The 12375-nt window shown below is 36.0% G+C and overlaps 1 protein-coding gene across 8 annotated transcripts in view; it reads left to right on the top strand.

Moving 5' to 3' along the window:
• Rph (Rabphilin) overlaps nucleotides 1–12375 on the top strand; it is a 695894-nt gene that overhangs the window by 46135 nt on the left and 637384 nt on the right. The window lies entirely within an intron of this gene.

Raw genomic sequence — 12375 nt, 5'->3', positions numbered from 1 at the left:
TATAAAATATATATAATATATATAAAATATATATAATATGTATAAAATATATATAATTAAAATATATAAAATATATTTTAATAATTTTTTTCGTATTGTTAAACATGAACCAAACATGAAATATTTTCCAGCAACTTCTGGCTTCCAATAAGCGGGTCGGGGTCTCATACTGGACAATGAAATCCATCTACCATCTGGTCAAATAAGCTTTGTAAATGCCATGGCTAATTTTTACTCTTCATAACTACCAGTGTTGAAGCAAATAGATTCAGTATTTATATGTTAATGTGTGTATTATTCTTTAAAGAAAAAAATGCATGCATTTTATGTGATACAAAACCATTTGTTATTCTTCTTATTTTATTTTTTTTTAAATTAAAGATGCTCTTTCCGCTTCTACCACTTACAGTATGTCTAAGGTGGCCATATGTTACGGTTTAACTGGGACAATACCGGTTTCGGATAATTTGTCTCGGTGTCCCGAAAGATAGCGGTTTTGTCCTGGTTTCTGAATGTATAATAAAATAAAATAAAATCTAGGTCTTCTCATAGTAATGTTTACATATCACTTACCTTACAAGTCACAGAAACGTCCGTTTATTTTCTTCTTTTTAGTAAACAGTGCCGTCCGTCCAAGCTTATACGCATGCGCAAAATTCTACGAACCGATCAACTGGACTGAATAGTATTAAGTTTGTTACTTCTGAGCGGTAATTATGTTTTTATGATAAATACTAATAATTTTATAAATGTTCACTATACATGACATCTAAAAGAAAATAAATTTAATAAAACTTACAAAAATAAGTCAGCTTAATTAAGAATTAAAATATTACAATGAAACGAAGTGATTGAGGGATATTTGAGAAACAAAATTGTCTTTATCTCACAGAGATCAGTCTGAGATCGACTGCCGTTTTCTCCCGGTTTGTCTTTCTTTTTTTTCTGGCCACCTTATGTCTTGAATCACTTTTATATGGGGGGGGGGGCAAGGGGGAAATCAGAAGTTAGTTCATAGGCGGAGAAAGAGGGGGATATGATGGATTTTATGAGATTGATGCAGGGAAAATATTTCAGCAGTTCGCTAGCGGTGGAAAAATAAGAGGTCGTCCCTGGAAATTAAGTAAGAGTGTGGTTAACAAGGGTGTGAGGACTAAATTGTGTGGTTGGAGAGTGGAATGTGTTGCCTGACTCAGTTGCGAGTCTGTCAATGTGGAGTTTGGGTCTCCAGAGTTGAGTCTACGGACTCCATGGAGCTTCCCGTATAATAATAATAATAATAATAATAATAATAATAACAATGGTAAAACCTTAGGTATAAACATATAATTACATTCTGCATTTCTAAATTCTGACTGGTTTCTAAATACTGTCAGATGGACAGAGCCATTGATGTTATACTACACGGCAGCAGCTCAGAAAAACAATCGAGAAACATTTTAGGTTTTAGGAAAAACAATTCAATACAAAGAAATTTTGAAAAAAAGTAATACTTCTTTCTCAACTTTTTAAGTTTAATATCCACTGTTAACGATCAAACTCTGGATATTCCATGACTAGATGAAGAAATAAGCTAATTGTTGGTGTCCATTTCGTATCTGTTTTAGGTTGTCTTGTTGTGAGTAATTGGCTACTTTGTGGTATACGATTGAGCGCTCTCTAAAGTTATAATGATCAGTATGTATCCTATCCTGTCCTCCCATTGGTCGTATTCTATAATATTACACAAAATCGGGATTTTGTGTAATATTACACAAAATATTACACAAAACCGGGATTTGTAATGACTAGCATTCCCCCCAACAGATGCGATAAATGAGGTAAACATACATAAACTATTGACTACATAAAAGTAAACAGAATCGGCATTATAAATAAAACGGACTATTAAACTAGAACTCCCCGCCTGATTTTTTTTTTTTTTTCACTCGTCAACTAAAAATTCTCATTCGTTACGGACGAGCAGAAACCCTGCATACAAGTATGTAGTTCCCATAAAGAAAGAATGATTTCCTGAAAAGGGCACAAAGAATCAAAAGCAGCAACTGAAACTGAAGACGTGACTTAAGATGAAAGAATAGGGAATTTGTTTGCAATTATAGTAAACGAAGTTTTACTGGAACTATGACACTGATATACAAGTTTATGAATAACAGAACAGAACTGTAAAAGTACCCTTCTTAAACTTTTGTACATGTTTAAGAAGGGTACTTTTAGAATCAAGCAGAAGAATACAGTGCTGATGCAGTGAGGAAAAAAAAATAGCAGATATGCATTTTTATTATGAACGTACCAACGAAATGCACATGGAGCACGTTGACTTTATCAAGAATCCTTCGCTGGATATCGAATTCCATATTTTCGAACGGTCACGCCTTCATCGCCGCTATTGGGAGACATATTCTACACCACGAAATGATGGAGGGATGAAGAATAGCGAGGATACTGAAATTACAACAGTAGAATAATCACAAACTCTGTGTCGAAAGGGAATCTGCGACCCTATCACGTCTTCTTGTATAAGGCTTCACTCCCAAAACCCTGAGGTACAGGAGTGACCAAACGGCGTCTAGTAACGTTAAATGTGAATAACTAACTAACTAACATGAAGAGTGTGCTGTGATCTGTCACTTCATACCACAGCTTTCCAGCAGCCTACTCTCCAATGGCGGTGAACTCTGCACACCACGAAAGTCGAACTTAGGCATTTTTGGGACTGATGTGTAGCTTCTGCACACAACCGTATCCTTACATTAAAATTGGGACTATGACGTTACAGTACACGATGTGTTAGGGGTTTGAATATTGCAGTCCTACGATGGAAACCCATGTTGTGGGCTTCGGTTATGTTTATGTGTAGATTCGTGTTCCAGTCGATGCACGGAACTGCGAATTCAACGTGTCGGCCCCGACGAATGGTGGTTTTTTACATATTATCCTTCATGGTACCCTACGGTCACGTTCGGTGAGTGTAGTGGGTCGTCTACTTCTGGTAACACTTGCAGTTGCTTCCCTGTGCTTTCATCTCAGTATGGTATCACTGATTGTTGACCTGGGATGGCCCAATTTGTCAACAATTTGCCAAACAGATAGGCTCGCAACATTGCATCCTATCATGATGCCTCTTTCAAAAATACATTAATGCATGATAAAGAGGGATGCATAATCTTTTAATGCACCGCTTTCCTATTCAGTTTTTTTTTCGTAAGTTCATGTGGTTCGTCTGTTTCTTGAACAAGGGAGTTGCATCATTTTTCCATCTTATGATGTTGAATGCTCTAATGATTATGCAATTGTAAAACGCAAAACTGATTGTTGACTAATACGGCAGCCTATGATGGCCTATTCTCTTCGGAAATCAAACAGTAAATAACGTCTGGTTTTCCAGTACTGTATTTTTTTTTTTTTTTTTTTTTTTTTTTTTTGTTGCTATGTTCCATCGAGTCGTTTTCGACTCCTGGTGATTCTATGAACATACATTCTCCATTCAGGTCTGTCCCTGGCCATTTCTTTCAAAATTTCCAAGCGCATTCCAGTTGCTTCTTTAACTCTATCCACCCATCTAATTCTTGGTCTTCCTCTTCTCCTGCTTCCATCAACTATAGCAAGCATCATCATCATCATCTTCTCCAGACTGTCATTTGCTCGCATAATATGTCCGAAGTATGACAATTTTTGCTTGATGATCATAGCTTCGAGGAAGCAATCTGGCTTTATTCTGTCTATCACTGATTTGTTGGTTTGCTTTGCAGTCCATGATATTCTTAGTAAGCGTCTCCAAACCCATAATCCAAATGCATCTGTCTTCCTTCTTTCACTATTGCTCAGGGTCCAACTTTCACATCCATACAGTACCACAGGTACATAATTACATTTATTTAGCGTGTATATTTTGCCTTTGTATCTTTTTGCCGTGCCGTTACTTTGTCACTGGTTCCCATTAGAAATATGGAAGTTTCTGCATAGGTTTTTCAACTTAGTATACACCGTAAAACTACAAAAATTAACAACTTGTTATTGGCTAGAGGGATATGTCAGTCTTTGTCATATTTTATTACATATTACAATTTTATTATGAGGATCTCTGCAGACTTTCGATTTTTACATCCTTTTCGGTAACTAAGCGGAAACCTGTTGACAAAACTCTAGATAACTCGCAGATAACACCGTGCTAGAAGTATATAACAACTCTTATGCTACTGGGAGAATATCGACAGTGCTCTACCAAAATCGATTAGTGTTTAGCCTTTCCTGGCTTTTGCTTGGTCACTGAGACAACTCCAGTTGTATCAGTTCCCGATAGTGCTACGATGTGAACAATATATTGATCTAGAAAGCGGGAAGCTTTCCGGTATCAGTTTATTTATTTATGGTGGTAAGTTCCAGTTCTTGGGATGCATTTGTAAGCGAATACATAAATGTTTCAAGAAATAAGCTAAAAAGTTCTTCCTGCTTGCAAATGTTAATATTCGGTAATCATTAAAAACGAACGAATGAATGAATACTTTTATCCAACTTATGGTTATATACTGTCTACTTTTAGAAACCAAAATTTCTAATATCTAACTGGTATAAGCGCTTACTTCACTCTGCCATAAGTTAGCCGATCTCATACGGTGGTAATAAGTGTTTTCCCGCCGGAAACTCGAGTTTTTCATTCTGCATACAGGCAAATCGGCCCTAGTACACACACAATTTACATACAAAAAAAAAAAAAATACTGTTACTGGCGACAGATGGAGCTGTGTGTAGTTGATGGAATGTGACGTAGTATGGAGATGAAGGTATAAGTAGTATACACGGTGGGCTTCGAAGATTGGAGTGCCCTCCCGTGATGTAACGCCTTCGAGATGTCACGTAATAATAATAATAAACCTCTTGAGCCATCTCTATTTTCCTTTTAATCGGCCCACTGACAAGGACAAAAATTGTGTAAAACATCGCGGAAGATTATATACAGCAAGAACTGCGTTTTGGCAAGGTGTTATTGATAAACTGTTCGAACTGTTATTGACAAACAATTCCAACTGATGGTAAGAACTTCTCACTGGCTGGATGAAATTTAATTATTACTTATTCTTATTTAATTAACGAAATATAATATTTAGGATCTCTATTAAAATTTCAGTTTTGATTCCCATCAGACTATTTTTATAAAACAAAATAAGACAAAACGAAATCAGGTCTATTATTGTGATAATGAATGGTGTTACAGGAATGCACTGCAAAATGAGCCATTTTTGGACTGTTTTACGAACTTTTCCTTATTTCGAAAAAAAAAAAAAAGTAATAAATAGAAAGTGTTATCGACTGTTTTTAAATACTTTTTTTTCACAAGATACCGGTTAATGTCAAAAGCATTTCAGTAACTGAGTTGGGAACTGTGTACTCAGTGGGACTAGAAAAGATTATAATTCATATTTTCAAACGAGACGAGCGCGTGTGTGCCCCCCCCCCCCCCACAGCACAGCACAGTACAAATGTGTAATAGATCTTGCGATCTTTTTATGTGTGGATCAGATTTTTATATATATATATATATACTAGGGGGGGGACTCCCTCCTCTGGCGCCTACGGTGCCCAATCCCCCGAGTTCCGGGTTGGTAAGACAAAAACGGGACATAAAAACGTTTCAAATTTCGGCTTATCTTTTTATATATATATAGAGAGAGAGCAGATATATATAAACGAGTAAGTTCATGCGTCAGAAGCTTCAGCCGTTCTTATCAAAAGCGTATGCTCAGGTATATCCCTCCCACATTTAAATTTTTTAAAGTCAAACATTTGCCTTATTTACTAGATACAACACGATTCTTTAGATACCAACCATTACAAAATGTCACATGCTCGAAACTAAAGATCTATACGAGGGTGGTCTGAAAATTTCTCGGCCTAACAATGAAAAAACGAATTTATAATTTCAAAATTATTTTTATTTTTCGACATAATCTCCCATAACACTAATACATTTATTCCAGCGCCATTATCCCGTCCCTGTAGTGGTTCTCAGTAAGATCTGCAAAATACCCCTCCTACAGAATACTCCTTGCCTACAGCTGCAATCACCTCTTGATTCGAAGAAAACGCTGACCAGCGAGGAAGATTTTTAGTTTTGGGAAGAGATAGAAGTTAGAGGGAGCCAAATCTGGCGAATAGGGTGGATGTTCCAACAATTCATAGTGCAGATCCCTTACTTTTCCCATTGCCAAAACACTTTTGTGGGGAAATGCATTGTCCTGATGAAAGATTTTTTTCTTCTGCAAACCGGGTCTTTTCTCACGAATTATTTCGTCTAATCTGGTTAAAAGATCGGAATAATATTCCCCGGTTATTGTTTTACCCTTTTCACGATAATTAATAAACAAAATGCCTTTAGCCTCCCAAAACACTAACTTAACCTAACCTTTCCTGCTGATGGTCTTTGGCGCTGAACAACCGGCTTACGTCCACTGTTTTGACTGCTGTTTGGATTCTGGTGTGTAATGGTGAACCCAAGTCTCATCCATAGTTTTATTCTTGCTAAAACGCTCCAAGCACTGTTCAGAGATTTTCATGCGAGTGCGTTTTTGATCTGCTGTGAGCAAGCGCGGCACCCATCTTGCGCAAAGCTCATTTGCAATTCTTCATACAAAATATATCTTACACGTTCTTTTGAAATGCCTATAGTCTGAGCAATTTCACACACTTTACCAATACCATATCGTGCACTTGGTCAATAATTTCTGGTGTTGTTACACTTTTTGTACGTCCTTCACGTGGATCATCTTCAAGGCTAGTATGACCACTTTTAAACTCGGCAGCCCATTTCTTAATTGTCGAAAACGAAGGAGAAGAGTGCCCATAAACTTTTATGAACTTCGAATGAATTTATTTTGGCGTTAAACATCCATTTCAAGGGATACAGACAACACTTTTGCTTTAGACAGCTGTATATATATATAAAAAAAAAACTACTTGATAGAACGACTTGCAATTTCATCTGGATGCTTATGACAGATGTACCAATTTAGAAAAAAAAAGTCGTGCCGATAGTGTTGCCATCTAAGGTCGAGGCCGAGAACATTTCAGACCATCCTCGTCTTTTGAAATCAAGGGATCATTAATGATAATCCATTGATTTCAAAATATATATCTTCACTCGGTCCACTGAAGATATAATAATATTACAGGGGGGATCCGTCCCTGCTTGTTCATACACTTTCCATCTCCACCAGTCTCCGACGGATGCAGTGTGCCACCTCGAATACTGACTGTTCCATTATGTATTTTGAAAATATACCCACGCAAATGAAAAATGGCTGTTAAATAGTAAATGCTATCAATGTATACCATTTTCAGTTTACATGTATATTAATGTTTTGAACTATTCCGAGTATGACATTAACTTAAATTTATGGCAGTCAGCTGTTCCGTATTTTTCTGCAAAAAAGCTTATAACGCTGAGCTTGCACTTTCCGTAATCATTTTATCTAAAATATTTAAAAACTACTAAAAGGATAGTTCATCATACTATTAATGTATAACCGATTTATTTTTCGGATGATATGCTCCCTCCCTTCATACATCCTTTTTTTTTTTTTTGAAAGAATAGTTCGTAAGTGAAAAGTGAAATATATACCTTATGCAAAGTTCTCCAGAATAAAAACAAATACAGTATATTAATTATAAAATGATCCATGTTATACGGTGATTAGACGATAAGGATTTCATGGTAAAGGTGACAAATCACGTTTCCCTCGAGCAAAGCATAATGATACGAGCAGTGCTATTTGAATGCAAGAATATGAAAGTGTTACTGTAGGAAGCAAAAAAAAAAAAAAAAAATCGGGGAGAGTAGCAGAAATGCAGGTTTTTCAGGAAGGAAGTATTGGAACCGTGGAAAAAAAAGTGAATTTGAATTTATCTGGTGTAAGATAAAGACCAAGACAAAACATATAGTATGTTGCTGCTATAGACCTGAGGGTGAAAGAGAAGATATAGATCATATGCATTGACAGATCAGTTTAATGAGCATAGGAAGATAATTATCATGGAAAACTAAGTACGGGGATATAGATTGTAAGGAGAAAGAACGCGAGGGATGGAAATGGAATGCATACAGCTAACGAGAAATAATTACTTGAGACAGCATGTGATGGAGGAGATTCGTTGACTGGAAAGTACTGGATTTTATCATAACATAAGAGGTTTTGTCCATCTCCAAAGTAGCCATTTTACCTTCGACTTGGACAAGTAATTATGCAGTGTTGTCCTGGTCGATGGCCAAGCATGCAGAATTTTCGAAAGAAGGGATGTATGTAGAATATTGTAGAAGTAGAGATTTTACCAACTTAGCAGTGCTATACCTTCTCAAAGGAAGGATGTTAGCATTGCATGAGAAATAATAAAGGGGTATCTGAGGGAAGAGCTATGAGATTGCGTTCCTAGGATCAGAAGGATACATCAGGTAGGAGTTAAAGGGATGAGTAGCATCATTAAGCAGAGGATACAAAAGAAGCAAATAGTACGAAGGGAATATAAGGTGAAATGAAATAAGCGAGCTCACGACCAGCCCAAGCACAGGAGAGAAAAGTGACCAATGTGGTACAGAAGACAAAATTAAATTATGAGAGGAAATTAGCTGAATAGGCTATAGGAAATTCCAGAATTTTTTCGCTGCGTAACAAGTAAAAGGAGAAATGATGTTGGAAGGATATCTATAATAAATGCAATTAGTTTAAAATTAACGAAACCAGGAGGGAAAAAATTAAATTATAGACTGTATTTTTCGAAGTATAGGGTGAACAAAATTAAAGTATCCCTGCCCTGCTTGAGGCCCTCTGGATCGTCATCCAGTGATCCAAATGCTGCGAAACTTTACAGGAATATCATACATTGTGCGTAATACGAAGCGATATCTGAAACACAACAATAACAACAACAAAAAAAAAAAAAAAAAAAAAAAAACGGTTTCAAATTCACCATCGAAGCATTGGATATGGCAAATGCATGGAATTGGCATATCACGCAACTAGAGAGTTGACAGAAGGGTTTAAAAAGATGGATACAGGATTTTTCCCTTCAGTTTGGTTGTTAATACCGTCCAAAGTGATGGCACTAGCCTTGCCCCAATGTGCTGTGCTCATGAAGCTGTACCACCTAAACAATACGATACGAATAATTAGTCGTTTTGCAGAAATGGGATCGTTAGGCGTTAGACCTGGCAGAGATCACAAACTAATCAGTTCACAACAAGTGAATGAAGTTGCTACTGCTGTTGTGGAGCAAGCAATGAATAACAGTTTTGGGTTTTGCAGTACACATGCTGTATCAAAACGCATGGATGTGCCTTACACAACTGTCTGGAAAATTCTGCACTTCTATCCATTCACGATAACTCAGACGCAGGAGTTGCGCCCACAGGACTTTGAAAGTTGACTAACATTCGCTTTATCTTTCCTTTCTCGAGTGGAGTTGGATGTTATATGGCCATAGATGATTTTGTGGGGAGATGAGGCTCACTTTCACCTGAACGGAGCGGCGAATACCCACAATTTCCCGGTATGGGCTATGCAAAACCTACATGCAAAGTTACTGTCTGGTGCGGATTTACAGCTTCTTTTATCATTGGATCATTCTTTGAGGACATGGGTCCTGTGACCTGTTCAGCTACTGCGAAGAGGTATCTTAATATGATTAATAATGTTGTTGTGCTACACCAGCGCCCATGCATGTATAGCCAGCGCTGATCCGTACAGGAGATTCTTCGAGAGCATTTCACGGAAACTAGCATGATCAGCCGTGCATTTCCCACTACATGGCCGCTTCGTTCATCTGATCTAACTCCCTGTGAGTTCTAGCTCTGGATTCTCAAAGACAGGAATTATGATATCATTCTGATAACTTGCCAGCGCTGAAAGACAGCATAAAGCAGCATGTCTTATGCTGTCTTTCAGTGCTGAAAAACAGCATAAAGCAGCATGTGTGCAATATCACTCCTGACCATTTGCGTTCTGAGCTGAACACACTGTGCAGTGATAATTATTTTATTTCTTGCCAAAGCTGAGGATACTTGCATTGCCAGAATCTTTCATACCCACGCTGTTGAAATTGAGCTTCAAAATCATTTTTTAAGTCAACAAATTCTTCACACAAATTTGGATGAACAGAAGTGACATCAGAAAGAAATGGATTTATGACCCAATCGGGTATTTTAAACTCATCAAAGTCTTTGAATATGATCATCAAGTCTTCTTTCAGTATCAGAAAATGTGAACAATAACAATCCAAATCTGTATTCAACATTAAATCATCATCTATTATTTGTAGATTTGGGAGCTGCAGAAAATCTCATCTTGCATGTAGAATGTTAATTTGCTGATAAAAGCATTTATAATTCCCTATACATAAGATTCATCTTGCTTCTCTGCAATTTGATATTAACCTCATGTAATTTGGTGAAAATATCGAAAAGATATGCGATGTCAACCTTTTCCTTTTTTTAGAACATTACACATGTTCTCATCACGTGAATTAAGAAATTCCAAAACAGTATCTTAGAGATCATTAAAGCGTCGCAGGCAGTTTCCATTTGAGAGCCATCTAACTTCAGTGTGAAGCAAAAGACGCTCAAATTCTTCATTTTCAAGGCAAAGTTCCTGAAAAATACGGGTATTCAATGACTGGGCTTTTATTTTTTTCAGTGCTTTAATAACATCATCCAAAGTCTTATGTAGTCTACAGCTAAGTGCTGTCCATGAAGAATGCAGTGAATTGTAAAGATATTTGGAACTGCTTCTTTTAAATGTGCTATAAATCCGCGGTGGCGACCAATCATAACTGGTGCTCTGTCAGTTGCACAGGCAATAATATTTGTGAGAGGAATGTTTGTAACATTATAAAAAAAAGTCTTTAACAGCCGTAAAAATATAACAACTTTTTTTGTGTCAATTTTCAGTTGTTCAGCAAATAGAAACTCTTCAATAATTTCTTCATTAGTATTTACATAACGCACGTAGTCCATTAACAAAGCTTCGGCTTCGTTGTCACGTAAAGTTGTCTCATCGAGTTGCAAAGAAAATTCTGTGGTTTTTAAATAATAACAAATTTTTTTTTGTTTTTTCACCCAATGTTCTTTGCCATTTCGTCAATTCTTGTTGATACTGAACTATTGCAGAGAGGAACTGACGACGCCATATTACTAATATCTGGGCCAATCATTATATCTAAAACTTCATTTATAGCCGGTAAGATAAGCGTTTCGCTAACAGTATGTGGCTTTCCACATATGGGAATTAATTTTGAAAGTTTGTAAGACACAACAAGTAGTCCCTTCACTTGTTGGTTACTTTGTTTTGCAACCAACCCTTTAAGTGCAGGACGATTTTTAAATTTAGTATTTAATTCCCGAAAGTACTCCGCATCCTTTTTTGCTTTATTTGGATGCTTTGTTCTTAAATGCTCAGTCATTCTTGAAGGCTTCATTCCTTCGTTTGAGAAAGGTTTTCACATAATAATAATAATAATAACAATAATAATAATAATAATAATAATAATAATAATTATTATTATTATTATTATTATTATTATTATTATTACCCAAGACCCCATGGATATATCAGAATTAGGAACACGAGATGAAATGAGACCACCGGGGGTCTCATGAGTGGTACAGATTTTTTTTTTTTTTTAATGACGTAGCGCGATAAAAATCCTACGAAATAATTGCACAGTTCTTAATCATCAAAAAGAAATTTAAGCCAAATCTTGAATCCAAATTTGTAAACTGAAGTATCTAATTTGAAAACTAAACTGGAAAGTGCTAAGATGAAATTAATTTTACGCTCAGGGGATTATTACATTAATTTCTCAGAATTACAGAAATGCATTACTTTTACTTTCCAAAAATAAAATACGAGTAAATGAAATCTTTTTATTTGAACTAATATACTCGTACATACATTCAAAGCAAATATAGTTCACTTTAAAAGAATAATATTAGTAACCCTTAAAAACACATTCGCACAAACATTATGAAACTTTTCTCTGACATGAGTACGAAAATTCATCTTCAATATTCCTTCATTTCATAAATTCCGTTAAAAATAACCACTTTAAGCTTTTTATATCTATGTAAAAGGCTGTATAAATAAATAATTAAAAAAATAAATAAAAACTATCTAAAAACAAACTTTCCTAATTTCCAGTAACTGATATCCTTATTATACTGTTCTAAGAAATGCATTGCTTACGATCCACCTAGATACCTCTAGTTTCCGTTTAAGCCCGGAAGAGATTATAGCTAAATCCAACTACAACTATTCGTTGAAGGGCTCTTCTTGAAAGAGAACTTACAATGAGCAAAACAGGTAGAGTATTTGTCTTATTGTTATAACT

Source organism: Typopeltis vanoorti, chromosome 16 (genome assembly GCF_054136105.1).
Source record: "Typopeltis vanoorti isolate ZY-2024b chromosome 16, IOZ_Tvanoo_1.0, whole genome shotgun sequence".
NCBI classification, from domain to species: Eukaryota; Metazoa; Arthropoda; class Arachnida; order Uropygi; family Thelyphonidae; genus Typopeltis; species Typopeltis vanoorti.
Note: the sequence above shows the minus strand (reverse complement) of the source record. Positions and strands in the feature narration are given on the sequence as shown.